Source organism: Rattus norvegicus, chromosome 15 (assembly GCF_021556685.1).
Source record: "Rattus norvegicus strain SHRSP/BbbUtx chromosome 15, alternate assembly SHRSP_T2T, whole genome shotgun sequence".
NCBI classification, from domain to species: domain Eukaryota; kingdom Metazoa; phylum Chordata; class Mammalia; order Rodentia; family Muridae; genus Rattus; species Rattus norvegicus.
In genome coordinates, this window is record NC_141548.1 from 100,037,391 (window position 1) to 100,057,091 (window position 19,701).

General features: G+C 40.7%; 1 protein-coding gene across 1 annotated transcript in view; it reads left to right on the plus strand.

The window, feature by feature from the left end:
• Positions 1–19,701, plus strand: part of Gpc6 (glypican 6) — a 999,201-nt gene that overhangs the window by 383,593 nt on the left and 595,907 nt on the right.

Consider the following 19,701-nt stretch of genomic DNA (forward strand, 5'->3'; position numbering starts at 1 on the left):
ATGCATTCCTGTGTTGTCATTCAGTTTTCAAATTGAATATTTGCTCAAGGTTTCAGAGGGCAGTGCTGATGATAGGCCCTGCGAAGCCCAACATGGGGAAACTAGTCTATAGTCCAGGGCTGATGAGCCCATTCATTCCCATGATGCTCTTTGTGTCTGTTGATTGGCAGATCAATTTTGAAAGGAGATCTTCAGCTGTAGTAATAGGAATTGCCCAGGAATGTTGAGCCATTGTTCTTTAGAAGTCATGACTACCTGTAAATCCCCAGCTATGCCAAGGACACTTTTGCCATGGGGAAGAAAAAAGAACTCCTCCTGCCATAGTGTATTTAAATGAAAAGGGAGGAGTTGGTCATTTGATCTGAAGACATGGAATGTAGAAGAGTCTACCGTCTCTCTGGGACAGGACACATGCTTTAGTGTGAGAAGTTCTCAGAGGCCCAGACTGACTCACATATGTGAAAGGGGCCTAAGCACTCTTGAAACTGTAGATAAATGTAAAGAATTTAAAAATGGCTATGTGCCAAAACTTAATCTGTGGGACACTTCCACAGCAGTATAATCCGCTGACTGACAGTTTCGAACTGTGAGTAATCAGTTGCTGTTATGTCTCCTTGCCATACGCATGCATCTATTTTTAATACATTCCAACATAAATTTAAGTTCCAGATAATGCATGCTTCTGCTCCTTAATGATGGTGATGAATAGAATATTGATTAGAAAATGGTCTGAGGATGAGGTAATTGATACAGTGGGGGCGACGTGGCAATTTCCATCTTCGTCTTTTTCATAATAACTACAGGTCTCTCCGCTGCGGCAATATATATCTGGCATAATCAAGGGAACGTAATATATGAATTAATTTTTAATTAAAATCCCTGATACCTAAAGTAAATAAAATCTCATGCGATAATACTGTGATAATTTGGTACATTTATCACAAAAGGAAAAATATTACTTGCCTAGAGGAAAGAAGAGATGCCAATTAGTAATTTGGCAAGAAGTTTCAATGTGCTCTCCTGTAATTAGATTCTTAAGTAGAAGGTATGTTCTTATAGGAAAGGTTGCTGTTGGGAAAGATTACCCACATGAATCCTCTTTTCTCTGTTATATATTTTAAAGGACTTCATAGTGTGAAAAATGTTTACTGTGTTAGCACAAAACAGGTCCAGAATTCACCTTTAACTTTTGAATAGTTGTCTAGGAAGGAAGACACTGTTGGGGTGGGGAGGTAACCATCTCTTTCCTCATTGCCCACTGTGCCATCCACCAACAGTGTTCCGTGCATTCCTGGCCTCAGGTCCCTCATAAAAATCGAGTTTTGCCTGCCTCTTCCTCTTTGCTGTTTATGTTGAGGGATGAGTCTGAGGGGTTTGCATGTACTGCAGCAGCCGAGTTGAGCAAACATTGGTAGAAACTACAATCCCATTCAATATGGATCCCATTCAACACAGAAGACTGACTAGCCTCCTACTGACTACCATACTGGCCTTAGAGAGAGTTTAAAATGGAAACCAGAGTCTGTGAGGCGGACCAGGGGATCAAATCCAAGGCTACCTGAAGACCTGAATTTCAGTCACGGAGCCCTCTTGGCGGGAGGAGAGACCTGACTTCAGCAAGCTGTCCTTTGAGCTCCTCTTCTGAGCTGTGGCAGGACTTTCCATACACATAAGCACACATATACAATAAAGTCCATAAACATAATGAAAACACGCAGCCCTGATGCTCCTTTAGGCTAGGTTCTGAGGAAACCGCTGAGGCTTTTCGTACATATGTGCCATTTCCTCTCATCCTCTACTCCACAGAGAGAGCATCAGTTCTCCAAAACAGTGTGCTTAACTAGCCAGAGTGCCAGCATAATTTTTTACAGAATATTCTTAGAAAAAAATTTAAAAGAAAATGGAAGGAAGAAGTGGAAGTCAGACACGATTCATTCACTTCTAGAAAATACTATTTAATTATGTATAGTTTATATTTCGCTGCCTGATTTCAATAGAGATAGTGGATATGGTTTATGGAACTCTCACGAAAGTATAGGTGACAATAGATAATAATAGATAACATTTTGTAGGGAAAACCTATATTTCTAAAGAACAAGGCAAGCATGGCTTACAAAAACATTATGCTTTTAAAGGTTTTGTTTTTTTCTTCTGTGCATGGTCTTGATAAGACTGAATGCTGAAGGAGAGAAGTGGAGAGTGCCCTGAGCTTCCTCAGCACACATACACATGTGCACAAATACATGTTTTCTTCTACCACCTTCATACTTGAGGCAACCAAGAAAGTTCAACTGATTTCCCCAGGACAGATAGCTAAAGCTCCTATAGATCACTAGAGTCCTTATTCCCTGTAACACAGCAGAGTATTTTATAGGAATCTATTTCTTGGTTTTATTTATGTTAATATCAACGCAATCCAATACAAAGTAAGGAACACACTGCTGAATGGTGGAATAAGTCTTAGAGTCTACCAAGTTATAGTGTTTGGCTAAATCTCCGAAGACTGACAGCTTGTGTGAGTGATTGTACGACTAATTAACATCCTCCTCCTCATCACCATCATCACCACCATCATCATCACCATCATCACCGCCATAATCCTCACAGCTATAATCATCATTACCACCATACCCATCATTGTCATCACCACCACCACCACCATTTTTTGTCCACATTAATCTTTTCATAATCAACATGCTAAAATTCTCATTTCATATTCTACAGGAGACAGAGGTTATTCCCCAAAGAGCAGTATCTGCTCTGGTTTAGAAGACTAAGCATAACGTTCTCTGCAATTTCACTGAGCAGGAAATAGTGATTTATATCCTACTATAGTAGCCTTTCCTCAACTACACTTTTCTATAGCCCCTAATGGCTTGACGGTACCATTTCTCACAATATTTGAAACAAACGAATGTACACACACACACACACACACACACACACACACACACACACACGCACCCAATCACTTTGTGGGTTTAAAACAAAAGCAGAAAGCTCTCCACCACTTCCCTAAGCTGAATGCTCTCATCACTGTTGACAAAATAACCTTTAACAAGTTACTCTCAGAAGACCCAACATGAACGTGGTATGAGGTGGAGGAAAGAAGCACATTTGTGTCAGGATACAATCTCACTTCCGTGTTAAGAGTATTCGGGGAGTGACCAACGCAGACGCCAAGGGTCCCGAGACTTCTCATGGAGGTGCTGTGATGGTTTTCTGAAAATCCTTCACACTAAGATTTACAACTTTACAATTCTATAGTTGATATAGATCCCATGGGTGCTTTACTCTGGCACCTACAAATATCATTATTAAAGATTTAATTTTTGTTTGTGTGTGTGTGTATTTGAATGTTAATGGAGAAGCCTATGAGGCCAGAAAAGGCAATAGAGCCATGGAACTAGAGCTCCAATTCCATTGTGAGCAGCCCTGCTGGGTGCTGGGAACCAAGCTCTGGCTTCCTGAAATGCATTAAGATGTGTTCTTAACCACTGAACCCCATCTCCAGGCCCCATTGGATCTGTTATTTCTTCATTTGTAATGTGTTTTTACATGGAGAATATAGAGCAAGGACATCAATGTTTTTAGGTAAAGATGCAATGATCATTTGACCACTTGCCCATTTGTGTTTCAAAGACAAAATAAATAAATAAATAAATAAATAGATAAATAGATAACATGTTTATTATGGAAAGTGCCTTGGGAAATTCCATGTAAATGTGGTAGACTGATGAGTTTTCTCTGTGTTCATGACATGTGGCATAACTACAGGGCCCTTAGGAACCTTTGAAAACTATGACAGACACGTGTGCTCTTCTTACTAGAGCTCTTGAGAAAGGTTCTATTCCTTAGGAGTAATGAGTTCATAGAAACCTTTCATTTATTAATTCTCCAATGTACACTTCTTGCCTCAGTTCAGGTACTTGTACGAACATAGGAATGACCAGAGCTCTGAGAACATTGCCTGTGTAGACTTCATAATCCAGTCAGGATCTTCGAGCAAGTCAGATGACAAACCATGGAAGGGGCACTTTGCAAAGTGTTGGCTGTATTAGGGCATAAAATAAAACAAGGGAAAGACAATGTGTATCGGGAAAGAACTTTTCATCTCCCGAGTTAGTTAAGACTTCCTTGAAATGGAACTAAAGATGAAGAGGAGGTGATCCCACCATTGCCCTCTCGTTGGTCCCTAAGTTCCAGATTACCTGCATCATTGAACGGTTGCGTTTGATAATCAATAAACGCCATTGTAAGATGCTATAGAAATCATAACCCACTAGAGAGTGCTACAGCGGTGGAGCATTGACCTGCTGCTAAGATCGGATGGTAATTATGTTCATAATTCATTGTTGACGTACATTTTGAACGGAATCTTCACGGGAAACCTGGCGTGGAAAGCGATGGCAGATTAGCGGAGGTAAAAGCCTAACCACCTAAAGTCAACATGTAATGAGCTGAAATGATTTGCTTTATAAACATTTCAAATGTCAGAATCAAATTCAGTGGACAGTGTTTACTTAAAACATGTTGCAGCAATTAAGGATAGAGAGTGAACGAAGCCAAGGGCAAGATCCAGTGTTCTGCAATTAGTTAGCCTGAGTTGAGACAGCTCTTTGCTGGGAGAGATTTAAAAAAGGATCGGCAGGCAGGCTAAGTGGGCTGAAACTGAGAAACAGTTTAATCATCCAGTTGCTTCGTTGTGTCCCAACTGCTTCCTCACATTTGCTCAACAATACTCATTCTTTATGAAGTGCAATCTTCGGACCACCTTTCAAAGCTTTAAGGAGACGTCTGAGACACTCACGTGGCAGGAGTTCACTGTTAATCTTCCCCCTGAACCCTGCCAACACAAAACACAAAAGAAACCCATAAGTTTAAGACAATACAAAAACAACAAAACCATCTGCAAAGATAGTTCATGTAAACTAAAAAATTAATAATCGTGATTACAGTCTGGGGGTATTGTGACTCCTTGTGGGCTCAAACGTTACTTTATTTTTATGAGGGGAACTACCTCTTATCTGAAGCAGACCTATGTCAACACAGCGACTCTGGGAAGGCAACAAACTTTTGATGTCATAGTTTGTTGTTTTATTTTTTTTAATTTCTCCAAGTCTGGAATTAGAAACATATTGGCTTGGTAATATTGAGAAAGCAGAAAAGTTGTTATGCATAATATATCATGCGATTAGTCTTCAATATTACACAATATTACAAAAGATACAGTTGATCTTTCAGAAGTTCTTCATTTTCTCACCTTTGAGACCTGGAGCCCTAGAATTTTTTTATTGTTATTATTTTATCTTTTTTACCAGCAGTGTCTTCTCTTGTCCAAAATTAGTGTATGAAATCCTTTAGAATGTAAACGAGATGGAGCACACTCCTAACCAGGGTTAGTTTACATCCGATGGACCTCCCTATAATAACAGGAGTTCCTTACGTCCTTATTAACAATGTCTGCATTGTCTCGGTGCTCAACCTCTCTTGAATTACATATAATGCACAGACAAGGAGGGAAGAAAATGTCAAAATGTGTTGTTCACTTTGTTCATGAACCAATACGTGTTTAGCACTAGCAGTAGGGTTAGTGCGACCTTCCTAAGTGCTGCGTTCATCTTTCCCTGTACCCACCCCAACCCTTCCGCAATCTTGGGTTTTTTTCTCATTGTACAGTTTTACCCAGCAAAGGTTCTGCAATGGTGTAATAGGACTGGTGTATAAAGAACTCTATTGGCAACGGTAGGATTTTCATCTTCTTGAGTACAAGATTCATTTATATAGGTATATATGAAGTGAATGTTTTGCCTCCTACAATTATGTATTTGCATCACATGTGTGCCTACTGTCCCTGCATGTCAGTAGAAGGCAATGACGATCTGAACCTGGAGTTATAAATCTTTGAGAGTTAAGATGTGGGTATGAGAAGTGAACCTGAATCCTTTGCAAGAGCAAAGAGTGTCCTTAACCACTGAGCCATCCCTCCATCCCCAGTGTGTTCTCTTATCAATAAGAACGGTCAGAAAGTGAGCCAGCAGGGAAATACTATACGATAATTACAGAGAAATGGATACGACATGGTCGGTGGGCTGAAGAAGCACTTGATTAGCCACATCCTGTGTTAGGAGTCATTGACCCTTCATACATCCCAGCCTGGAACCTACCAACTGATTAATAAGAAAGAACATACACCCCGTTTAATATTGAACATCATTCGATAAATACATCAGGTGTCATTGTTTTTCATTGTAGAGATTATCTCCAAATTGAAAATTAACACTGGAGATTTCAACCTGCAGAAAATATAGAGACAAAAATCTACTCATGTGTGCAAAATGAACACACACACACACACACACACACACACGAATTGTTTCTAACACAATCCACTTTAGCCTTATTATTTGAGAAACTTTTGTTACATTTTCATATATTTGAGACAGTATCTCTGTGGACCCAGGCTGTCCACACTCTTGTTCTCGCTGCTTTTGAGTGCCGATATAGGGCCTGTGCCATCACACCAGGCTTCTTCCAGGCTCCTTCTAGATGAGAAGAATCCTTTGCATTCTGTGAAGTTCGTTGCTAGGCTCAGAGTTTGAGAAAGTTGAAAATAAAACACAGGTCTCAGAATTCATGATTTATACCCTTGTGTTTATTTCACACTTTGGTGGAAAGTAGTATTCATAATTAGAATTCAGGGACCATTTTTCAATATTTCATGATAACCTTGTGAAGAAGAAGGATAAATGGAGACCAGGTGACAGAAAGACAGGGGGATTTGTAGCTGATTGAACAGTTGTAATTTAAAGGTTGATTGATGTGCTGACATCCCCATAGAGGTTGATGCACACAATGTCATGCTTTTTGATGCTGGTCTTAATTTTCTCTATCCACTCCATCATGTTTATCAACAGTCCATACACTGACAGGTAGCATGCTCATCAAATTCGCTAAATCGGCCTGAAAATTAACCCAACAATGTCACAATCAATATATATATATATATATATATCCCCAAGTAAATGTATGACTATAAGCCCAGTAGATCATCATTTCTTCTAAAAGTCGTATCTGACATTGGTGGAGAACCACGCATACAGGTGAAGCTTCAGGCTGTATTTATTGATTAATAAGTGGATAAGTCTAATGGGGGGAAAATTTGAGTGGACATCCGTGGTACTCTGAACTCTAAAGGGCCTATGACCACAAGAATGGAGTAGAGATTTGGAAATGCAGCCTGCTCTGGCAGTGTTTGAGGGAAATGTGAGCATATCGGCTGTCTGACTTTGAACAGTGGGACTCAAAGATGGCGGTCAGAGAGGTTGCAAAAGGACCATGAAAAGGCCTTTCTTTTTGAGGTGTCCTAGACTACAGTACATAGCATGACTGCATGCAAACCCCATGTGCCAGGATCAGCGAAAAGTAGCCAGCGTCTCAGAAAGAAGTATGCACGCAGTCTAACAACAGGGGTTTGATTGGGTGTATGTTTTCTTAGTGGGAAAATGTCAACACTATTTACCTTCAGAGGAAAAAGTAATTAATTGGAGATTTTAAAATGTAATAACTTAGTGTTTTATCAATAGCCTAAACTTTTCTGTAAAGATTTTCAATGTCTTTACCACTCTTTAGCCTCTGTTTTCAATGTTCCTTCTTTACAGGTTTGTGTGTGTGTGTGTGTGTGTGTGTGTGTGTATGTGTGCGCGCTGAAGCTTGCCTGCTACTTGTCTGTTTTATGATCTTCTTCTATGTTCCAACTCTCTGTTGACATTATTCTGATTTTTAATGGTTCCAAGTATATCCGGCACTCCTTTCATCTTTACGATCTCCTTCCCTTTATTTTCCCTTCCAATGATGATCCTAAGATATTTGCTTAGTTCTCTCCTTCCCTTCCCTCCCCACCCCCCTTTTCAGTACTGTGATGTCAGGAATGCCTCTCATCTACCCCCTGGACCAGGGATGGAGATCCTTGCTCTCCATCAGTATCACTTCCTAGTGAGTCCATTTCTAAGCTGACCCACCTGATTTTAATGTTTTGGTTTGTCACTGCTCTTGTTGTCCTTGACACTCAGACGCATTAATATTTAATTTTATTGACTTTACATTAGGGAAATTAATACAGACATTTTCTGGTTTTTCCATTACAAGGGTTTTGTTCCTGTACGTTGCAAATATTTGAGAATTTGTATTTATGTCCCTAACAAAGTTTTAACAAATCTTTTCTGCTCTTATTTTATTACAGATCCTTCTGCTCTGTCCACACCTTCCCTGATCTTCCTCCAGACCTCTAACTTCTCTGAGTTTAGAATCTCTTTCAGTGTTTTCCTCACCTCAACCAAAACTGGCCAGAGAATCCTCCATTTACATCCAAATTCAAATCCTAATTTTATGGAGACAAACTTGGGCTCCTTGTCTGCAGAACTTGGCTCTGGCTGTTTTGTATTGCTTGCCTGGCCTTGTGTTTGTTGCTCCTTTTCAGGCTTCAAGCTTTGGATCACTAAGCTTTCCTTGCTCTTTGTATTCTAGAACCATGCATCTTGAGCTGTTTCTGCCCTTGAGTTGATTTACACCCAGTCTTTTCCTGTTCCTCCCTCTGCCCTAAATGCTTCCTTGCTCAATCTCCTACTTGACTAGGGATTCTTTTTTACTAGGGATTCTTTTTTACTGTCTATAATTCTCCTTACAAAAGTCTTCCCCTCCAATCCAAATATTACCTCTATTCAAAACAATGCTTTATGTCACAGATTCTCTGGGCCAGTTGTTTGCCTTGTACATAGTTCTAATTTTTATTATACACAAATTTGATCAGATTGAGACCTCCTTAAAGTGATGGTCATTTGTAACATTATGGTAATCTTCTTTAATCTAATCTAAGTCCTAGTGCCTTAAAACCTACTTTCATTACATCACTCACCACGAAATTCTTTTAATCATGCAATGAGAAACCTCTTCCGTGTAGGAGCGAGACGGCCTCATACTTAGAATAATAATTTCTGGTGTTGCGAACTCTTACTTATTCATTTGTATCGTTTCATAATTTAAGATTTCTCTTTACTTATCTTTTCACTTATGCATGAGATTTCCCATGTTCCCTTTACTTATCAAGTGATTTGAAATCCGTTTTTAATTATCCGCCCTTGTTGTAACACAGGACCCGGTATTCCTTAGCTCTGAGTGCTCTTAGCATCTCGACAGGAGCTTTACCCTACTGACATTCACGGTCACTTTTATGTCCTTTCCTTAGCTCATCATTTTTCTGGTCCTGACAATTGAAGTCTTGTGTACACACCATTAATCCCAGCAGAGGCAGGTGGATTTCTGTGAGTTCCAAGTCAGACCAGTCAACGTAGTGAGTTCCAGGACAGCCAGATTATGTACGGAGAGCACATGTCAAAACAAACAAGCAAACAAAAGAAAACACCTACTATAAATAAATAATAAGATAAAGATTGCTTACTATGGCTTCCGCTAATCAGTAGTAATCGTGTTTAGTGTGTGCTCCCGTATGAGGGCAGGGTAAGAATACTGTATATGTACCTGTTTGTGATTCACTTCTGGGTACATGTAGTGGGGTCGGTGGTGACTTCGCATTTCATTCCTTATCAAAATCTGCCTTCTTCCCTGGAGATGTGATCTTTCACTATAGTTTGAGCTAATCCTGAGGCTAGCCAACCCAGGATCTTCCTGTCTGTGCCTGTCAGAGTTCTGTCCTTCCAGATACACTTGACCACGGCTTAGAGCTTTGCAGCAGTGATGGGATTTGAATGCAGATCCTCAAGTTTAAATAGAAAGCATTTCTGCCCACTTAGGCATCTCCTAGAGGCGTTCTTGAGTCTTTAGATGAGTAATGCAACAGTTAGTACAATACTAGTTTGGAATGCATTCTTCAACAGGTCTTGGGTAAATACCTTTTATTCATTGAAATTTCTAGTTCTTCATACGAGGCCCTCATGTAGGAATCAAACAACAATAACCGATTTTTAGTGACTATTGTTCATCTCTGGCATTTGTCCCTCATAGAGCAGAGCTAGACGTTACACTTCATGATAGGCTGCCTATACTTTCTTTCTGGAAGCACACAAAGTTTTCTTCATTTTTTTTAAAAATTTAAAATGAAATTTCTCAGTTAGCTTCAGGTTCTGATTTTGACATATTCTGTGAAATCTGATCTATTATTTCAAGTCCTTTTTTTTTTCAGTTCTGAACTCTTCAATCACCTCCGTGCTTTTTCTGAAGTTCTATCACTGTAGGAAAAACCTTTCTTGGTTCTTCAGACATGTCAGCTTTGATCAGGGACTTTCCATTGTTCAATTAATGATCCTGGATTTTCTAAGGCACACTTTCCCTTTGATTGTCTTAACCTTAAATTCCTATTTATAACACATTGTAACCTACATCTTTTTCACTCTTCTTATATCTTTGGCAAGATAGTTCACTGCAGTGGTAATTTCATCTTTTATCTCCCAGGCATCGTCAGTTTGAAGTCATACTACAGATAATTGATGCATTTCTACGGTTGCTAACACCAGAACACGCTCCTTTAATTCTGTGAATTTTACTTGTGAATCTTCAGTCTGTGTTGCTTTGATTTATTTGTATTGTACATTTCCTCAGTGAGGTTTCTTACAATACCGTCTGTTACCATGCCAGTCATCTCCATTTGCCTTCAAATAGATCATGTTAATGTTTTATATGCAAATAGCAATCCAGTATCAGAAAGCACAAAACTGTGACAATTACTTGTGTCATTTGTGACCAGGTAATAGTTTTCATATAAATGTTCACTGATGATGATGAAGAGAAATAGCTAGCTCCGGGGAGGTGGGGTGGGGGGATCTCAAAATGCATCAGCTGATATTGTGCCCTAAATAGTCCTATGATGAAAAGTCAGTTAGTCAGCCATACAGGAATGAATGATCTGCAAGGAAGAATGGCAAATCTTTATGCCCTGTCAAATAAATTTCAAAGGATTGAAATACATCCATACACCGCACTGTTGAAGTATTTAAACACACCCAGTTTTGGAGGAGTTCTCTTCCTCAGCCCTGCCAATGTGGTAACAATGTCTTCTAGGGAGATTTAGAGATGATTCGATCCTTCTATCTTTTCTATACATGAAACCTGAAGTTTGGAGTTATCAGGGCAATAATAAAAGAGGAAGAGGGAGAAATTAGGGAGGAGGAAAATTCACGTCATCAAATGACTTGGGAAAGCTCGAAACAGGAGTGTTTCCAAGTATTTGAGAACTAGTAAAAGACAAAACTGAGATAAAGGTGGTAAAGGTAAAAATCTACAAGTCAAAGAGAAGAAATTGGAGGCTATCCTATCACCGGAATATTCCAGTCAAGGTAATTTGTAAACCAGAGAATGAGAATAAAAAGAGCAGCTGCTGATAGGCTGTGAATATATTGTTTTATTTTGGAGAAAGTATGGACATGATAGATAACATTAAAAAAAAGTTGGCATGTGTGCCTTTTAATGGCGTGGACACATTTCATGTAATTGGTTGTCGATCAATTTTATTGTCCTTCAAATACCACAGAGTATCCTAAAATAAAATGGGTGATATATTCACGCCATTGTTTATCTAAGTATTGTTGTGCAGCATGTGGATACAATGACAAAGGACTTGGAAGCGCTCACACAAAGAGCGTAAGCCCAGCCTAATCAGTTTCTTCTGAGCTGTGCTTTCAGGAAGTGAGAATTTATCTTCCGGTAATTGATAATTTGATTTTTTAAGCTTACTCATGATAAAATATGTATCCCTGAAGTTGATGGAGATATAATCAGTAAAAAGAAGAAATCAAAATTAAAATATCAAACAGAAATAAACACATCCCAGAATAGGCTACATATTTCAATAGTTTAGCTTAAAATGGTTGTCAGCATGACCAGAATGTAAATGAAACAAATATAGTTAGCTTCAAGGACTCCTATTGGTCACTCCAACTATGCCACTGTATGCCAGATTATTTCTGACATTTCTCTGGGCATCGGGTGAGCCACTCAGTGGTTTGTCTGCAAGGGCTTTATTTCCACGTTTCTGAATTACCACAACGATTGTTCTGAAGAGAATTCATGAAGAGGCAGACACCCATGTTGGTGGGACTCTGACATATACACCAATACTTCCTTGAACAGTGTTGGGTAATTCAACTGTCTGTATTCACTTCTCCAGTGCAGACCAAAATGAGACCAAAAATATTCTCAATTACTACCTTGGTGCCACTTCAACTCCTCGTCTTAGAACCATCTTCTGCATAGTGAGAGGCAGAGACCAGGCTACTCTACAAGAACAGAAAGTTGGTTTGCAGGTTCCAAATTATTCAAGGTGTCACCACCATGGGTCTGGGCAAACTAGAGACCTACTTATAAATCTAGTCCAAAAATCACAAAAAGAGAAGGTATATGGTCGTGATGTCTGTTAGAAGAAGGATAGATTCTTTACTTCTGGTAGTCACTGAACTTTGAGTTTTGAGAATAAATTATATTTCTGGCATTCTATGTTTCTCCTCAGTGACCATGTACCCATGTCTCTAACTACCCACCTGTTAGGTCAGCTCAGAAAGCACACAGCCTTTGTTTCATCCTGTGTATTTAAATCTACTAAACTTTTAGAAGGGCCTCTTTCTTTCCAGATCCCCCGATCACCACCTAACCTTCGTTTCATGTCTGTTGCGTCCTCTAACTTATATTCTACCCACTCTGCCCTGGTTTACTTGGCCTGTACCACAGGGCCTGACACACTCTACCCTCAATTTCTTTGGCTCCATTTTTCTCCAACAATATTGTTAATATGCTATTAATCAGTTCTATTGTTTTCATATAAGGATTTGTAATATAAGAGTTCAAAAAAATCACCCACGAGCTATAAAATTTTTATTCTTATGTTTTGATTTGAACTTCAGGGGTAAGACAGGTTTTAAAAGGGAGAGGATCACTTCGATTTTTGTGTTCTTCAAACGGTCTTGGACTAGAGGACTCTGTAAAGGTATGTCTATGGTAAAAAAAATTACCATCTTAAAAAAAAATGGCACATGGAAACGTGATGGCTTCACAGAGCTAATGCTCACCTGATCTCACACAGGGCATTAGATCTACTGCATTCGGGAGCCCAGCAGGGCTCTCTCTCTGTATGTCAAGGCTGAGAAGTTTCCAATTGTGTGTCAGGCAGATGCCGTGAGCTGCACACAAGAGATGAGCTCCTGCTTATCTATGTGTTTTAAATTAAAAACAGAAAAGAAAAGGCCTCAGAAACGCATTTATGAATAGGGAGTTGCAAGCTTCACCACTGCCTTCATTAGCATTTCAGCCCAGGAAAACCCCCTAAGAGTCTAATTGATATGCTTGGAGAAGTCCAATGACTGCGCTGTCAGGCGGCTTAGCAGTCAGTGTGTTTTGGAGTTTCAACAACCTGAAAGGGCACCCGTCATGTGGGTGAAGAGTTCCAGAAAGGCATTCTCCGCTGTCATCCCCGCAGGACCTGGGGACCTGCAGGCCTGACTCATGCCAGTGATGGCTGCTACATTTATGGGCCAGCCTGCATGTCTTTCATGGGGAGACAATTACCAGGGCAGCGCTGAGGCAGGACTGAGCCTCTGGGCACAGTAGCTGTCATACCCACTGCTGAGGATTGTGAATTAATGATCAGATGGATTCAGCAGGTTGTACAACATTAACTAGAAATTGTCAGCGCCTTGGTGAGTGTCCAGCAGTTGTCTCTTTATACCTTCCCTTTCATTCTGGGTCTGAATTTTAAAGAATAAACAACATTTTAGGTATCCTGCTACCGTGATTTTAAGACACTTCTAATCTAAGCAGGAACTTGGAAGCTCCTGTTTCCACCCTGCTTAAGGTTGGTGGTAGCATGGCCATATATGATGTCAACATTCCTTGTCTCATCTTCATTGTTATAGAGTAAGGGACTCTGATCTTCCTTGACGTTTGTTGTATAGGAAGGGACTCTGATGACACCACAGTATCTCATTATCATATTTTCATTGTGTTGGACCATATTTTATATCACCTTGGTGATGATTTGCATACATTTAGAGGGATTTTTTTTTATGAGTGGCGTCAACCAGTTTGCTCAATACCATTGTTATTCTCTCTCTCTCTCCCTCTCTCTCTCTCTCTCTCTCTCTCTCTCTCACACACACACACACACACACACACACACACACACATACACACACACACACACACACACACACACACACACACACACACACACACACACTTCTTCCCACCTATGTTGTGGTCATGTAATTAGCAAGCTGTGAAATATACTCTGGCTATGCTTACCTTCGATAATGGAGAGATAGTGGAATATGTTTCCAATATCTGAAGCTATAATGGGTCCAAAGGCACTGAGCCGGTGCAAGGAGGAGGAGGCTGAGATCTAGGAGAAGGAGCTTGGTGATTCTGCGTTCCTTGAAGTTGTCACACTCTGTGGAATATTGTGTGAAACTTCTCTCACTTTGCACTCTTGTGATAGATCATGGCAGATTATTAGACACTTTCAAATTTCCCACGACAATTGGATAAAGATTTTTTTTAAGGAAAAGATTGTTTCTCCCAGATTTTTTTTTATCTAGAATATTAATTACTTTGGTGACACTTATATTCCAGTCCAGTGGGACATTGATAGAAATGAGGGCACACGTTAATAAGCAGTAGTATATAAAATGTAGCAGCCCAGACCTCCAAGTATCTTGTTCCAGGCTCCTCTTTTCCTTCCTCAGAAGTGCCTTCCAGATATTTCACCCACCAGCTGTGAAGCCTTCCACTGTAGTCCTTCCCACCAATTGCCTTAGGAATGAAAACAATTTACTCACCTAAGAGAGATAAATAATTAATCATTTCTTCCCACTGGGAGAAATTCCTGCATATGGCTGAGTGACAGGGGCCATTTAAAGGCAGAGCTGTCAAAGGGTCAAAGGGTCTTTTTCTCTGCAAAATGTGAAAGAGTGCTATTTCTCTCCACACTTAGGGGCAGGGCATCAGCATACCAGTGTAAGCACAAACCCGGTGACATTGCCCTACTGCAGGAATTCTACAAAGTTGGGGAATTGAGACAATTTTAATAAGATAATTCTAAAATTGAGGTTTCCTAGTGTTCTTATAAATAAAAACATAGTGAGCACAAATGCTTATGTGGATTTCTACTCCTTGGCTTAGGTTAATGTTAGCTTTGTGAACATCCAAAATGCTGGGGAGGTACCCACCCTGAAGTCGCCCCACCCATAAGATGGAGAATTGCTCCCATTGGTTCCTTTGCCTCATTTCTGTGCATTATATCAATCAAAGGTTTTAAAGACTTTTTTTTCCCCAGAGTATCCAAAATATGTTTGGAAGATACACTGATACGGTAGTTGCCTACTGTTAGTTCTTTGACTTTACCAAAAGAAATTGATTTCTCCTTCAAATGGAAAAGTCTCCTAATGGGAGTCTATATGTTTGCTGACATTTTTTCTCCCCAGCAAGATGCAACAATGGTACCCTTTGAAACAACGCTCATGGGAATTCCCAGTGGGTTCGCACCTGGACTCTACCCTGTGAGGGGCAGTGTATGTCAGTAGAAGCACTTCTCCCATGAGGCAAAGAAAATCTTCCACTGGGAAGGACCGAGGTGCATACTTCGGCTTAGTTGGTGGCCTGGGTACTAAATCCCAGAAGCCTCTGGTAACTATAATGGCAACAAAGACAGCCTCTACCCATGCCTTTGTCCTCGGAAAGAGAGCGATACAGTTGTTAGGAAAGGAAGGCATGGGCGGAGACTAAAGGACACATGGGCATGATAATGGGAAAAGAATTGGGGAACAGTTACAAGGGTGGCAGTGTTATGAGGAGACAAAGGAGATACGGGCAAGGAGGAGCTACTAAATTACTCTTTGTAAAGATGCCATGATGGGTCTAATGCCTTGTATGCTAATTTCAAAGAAGACTCACAGGAAGACTCGGCTGGGCAGCATTGCACTTTCAGGCTTTCCTAGGAAGTGGATTTCCAGAAATGGAACCGAGGTATCTCCCTCACGGTCGTGACAAACTCTCTGCCGTGACCCTTCTGTCTTGAACCGTTGTCCACTTTGCTCATTAACTCCTTTAGTAACCAAATGTGCGCGCACCAGACGGGGACACGGGCTGTACGTTCTGTAATTGGAATCCACCAGTTTCCAAGGCAGAAAAATGAGAGGGCAGCTTCACCTTGCCCTGAGCAGGTTAATCTTGCAGGGCTTTGTGCTTGGAAGTTGGCCTTCCCTGCTGCCGGGGGACAAGAGAGACCCTATGGTGAGAAATGGATAACTTTTATTTTCCTTTATTCAAACTTCACCCTCTTTCCAGCTGCACTTGGGTTTCTAAAGTTCCACCGATAAGCTAACGATTTTGTTTTAGGGGCTTGATGGGAAGTGGGAGATTAAATACTGCAAACTGTGATCACTAAGCTGTCCCCTAGGTAAATAAACAAGTGCACCTCCAAAGAGACATGAAATTGCTTTTCCAGACGTAACTTCTGCCACCGCTTTAATAAAGCCTGTAAAAACACCCTCTAATCGCTCTGTGGCACTCCAACCATCACAGAGACTCTCCCTCAAATCCTGTATGCCTCCTTCCTTCCACAGGTAGATGTTTATATTATGACAGAGAGCTCTAATTAGCTAAACAAGAAGGAACCAAATGATTCCTAATGTGGAAAGTTAGCCTCCTGGGCTCAGCTCCCTGTGCCAACCTTCTTCTCCTTTGTGGCATTTATTCTTCACGTAAGTTTATCTATACACGCAAGCAGCAACTGTGGGAAAGAGGTTCTCTTAAAACAAGCAGGGTCCATCTCAGATAACACTGGACATAGATTTGGGGAGTCTACAGTCTATGCGCCCACTGCTTATGGTTTGGGTCTATAGGAACTATGTAACCAGGCTGCAAATGCAGCATCTAAGCCTTTGAGTTCTGAGAAGACCCTGCCCAAGCCAACACCAAAGCTGAGCACTTCAAGATGACTTGATGACAGAAGAAACACTCAGGCAGTGGAACATATCCTGCATTTTCTAGTGTTTCATGTTCTTGGGATCTGTGTGTGGAGAAGGGGGCTGCAGGTACTCCTTGTTCTTGTTGGCCCCTGATGATTACAGTAAACATTGTTTGGTAGCTCTTGTTTATGCTCGCTTCTCAATTACTTTAGTTTGTGTCTTGCTGAGGAAGAGTTTGATCTTGTGGGTCAGCTCTTCAACTCCTAGACTGGTCATGGTCCAGCAGAAGGTAGCGTGACTCCAGTGACTATAGACATTTCCCTCTCTGAACCACCCGCTATAGAATCTGTCCTTTTGGAAGCCTATAAACACTTCCCCATGGACAACGGCAGCTGTCTTCAAAATAGAACGAATAATTACACATAGGAAATAAAAATTGAAGTTTCTGCTTACATCAATGATATCTTCTTACATAGGCATTTTCGGGGCCCTCAGTTCTCAGTTCTCAGTTCTCAGGAAAGTTCTCAGTTTCCCAATTAGCTTCAATCACTGTTTCTGCAAATGATAATTCTTCAGTGTATATCACCGTGCTTTTCTCATGTCTGAACTTAATTCACTAATCTCAAGTTCTGGTTCCATGGGCTCAGAAGTTTACTCACAGTAACTGAATTTGTGTGTGGAGTTGTTAAACACACACACACACACACACACACACACACACACACACACACACACATAAAGAGAGAGAGAGACAGAGAGAGAGACACAGAGACACAGAGAGACAGAGACAGCCAACAGACACACACACTCATATACACACTCTCACATAGACGCACATCACACACATAAACTCTAACACATTTATATATACTCTCCCACACACATTCACACATATATATACTTACCTAGACACACACTTACACACATTCACATACATAAACTCACACACACACATTCATTACACTTTCTCACACCATACTCACACATATCCACACACTCTCACACACCCATACACACACACACACGCATACACATTCACTCTCACTCACGCACACATGCCCATACACAAACACCCTTACCCACACTCTCACACACACAGGCACAGGCTCATGCGCATGTGCACAAACTCTCTCTCTCTCTCTCTCTCTCTCTCTCTCTCTCTCTCTCTCTCTTTCTCTGTGTATGTGTATGTGTGTGTGAGTACACATACACATATACACACATACACATATACACACACAGACTCTCACACACACACACACGCACATGCATGCTCACACACTCTCTTGTTTTATTCCGTCAGCTGAGTTCCACACAAGTTGACTTTGAGATGACTTTGCTTGTCAGGGCCTTAGAGAAAGAGGAAGAGGAGCCTGGCAGCTGGCAGGGGTTCATCAGGTCAGATGTGAGGGTGAGGAGTGTGGGGAAGGTCCCTGCGTAAGCATCTTGTAGAGGATAGCTCACGATGAAAGGCTGAGGGTAACATTTCTCTCCACATCGGTATCTTTACTTTGTATCCTGGCTCCCTTTTTGGTTTGAGAATATATTTTATTTACTTCAAGTATATATTGTCTATGCATACACACATATAATATATGCATGCCTATTTGCCAATAATACTGCAATGTATTATTAGTATGTATTGAAATGGGCATATACTAACCTTTACATATTATTCAAACATTCATTCCATAAGGTATATTTATAAATAGATAGAGGCCTTCATGGTCATGTTATGCCAAGGGTTCTATTCTGGTCCTGTAGCCCCAAGCACAGAAGGATATGTGAGACACCTGCTCCTGTTTTTCAAATACCAGAGTGGATCTATGGAAGCCAAGCTCTGAATTGGCTGCGTCTGGTTTTCTTCCTTCCCTATTGGCATTTCCTGATAGTGTCATCATTTTCTAATTCCCGGTGTTCTTGTTTGAAGGTTTAGGCTATAATGCAGGGCTCTCGAACATCTGGAGCCTGTATTCTTTCCCACTCTGTATCCCAGTCCCCTCTTCCCCTCTTATTTGCAAACTGAGCTATTTTCAAATGTACAATTTCTATTTTCTCAGGCTTTCTCCCCCCACTCCTGCTGCTGCCCACCAAGCCTTACCTCCGCAAATTACAATATTCAAGATAGAGCCCATGGTCTCCTGTATAAAGTAGGATCTCCCCAACAGACAACCCTTCTGGTGCCAATGAGGTCCACTGTAGATATGCTCATTATATGACTTCTCTCAGCATAGTATAAAGTGATTTAGCTTGTCTTCCTTTCTAGACTGACAAGCTGTGGGCAAAACAGTCTCTTTCACTCTAGCCCAGGAGCCCTATCTTACCACATGGTATAGGTTAGCCATGACTAGAACAACTTGGCCAAGGTCAACATGAGTATTCACCCTGGGTCTAATATCTGAACTGAGTGACACACTAAAGTTTTCCTCATTTTTAATCAGTTATTTGAGATTTTAGTGCCAAGTATTTTGATCATATTTATTTCTTATCCCAAACCCCTCCCAGATCTACCCCATCTCCAAAAGTCAACCAGACGTGTGTGTGTGTGTGTGTGACTTGCTCGCATCAGCCAGTTTGAGGTGTGTTGTTACAGTATAAGACAGAGTTTTCTAATGACTTTCTGATTTGTGTTACTTTCTCCTTGCCCTCTGTGCAAACTCAGAGTTGGTTAAGAATGGACACATGCAGCTCAGAGTCATTGCTGGTGTTTTAAAAAAAATGTTACCTACTTTAA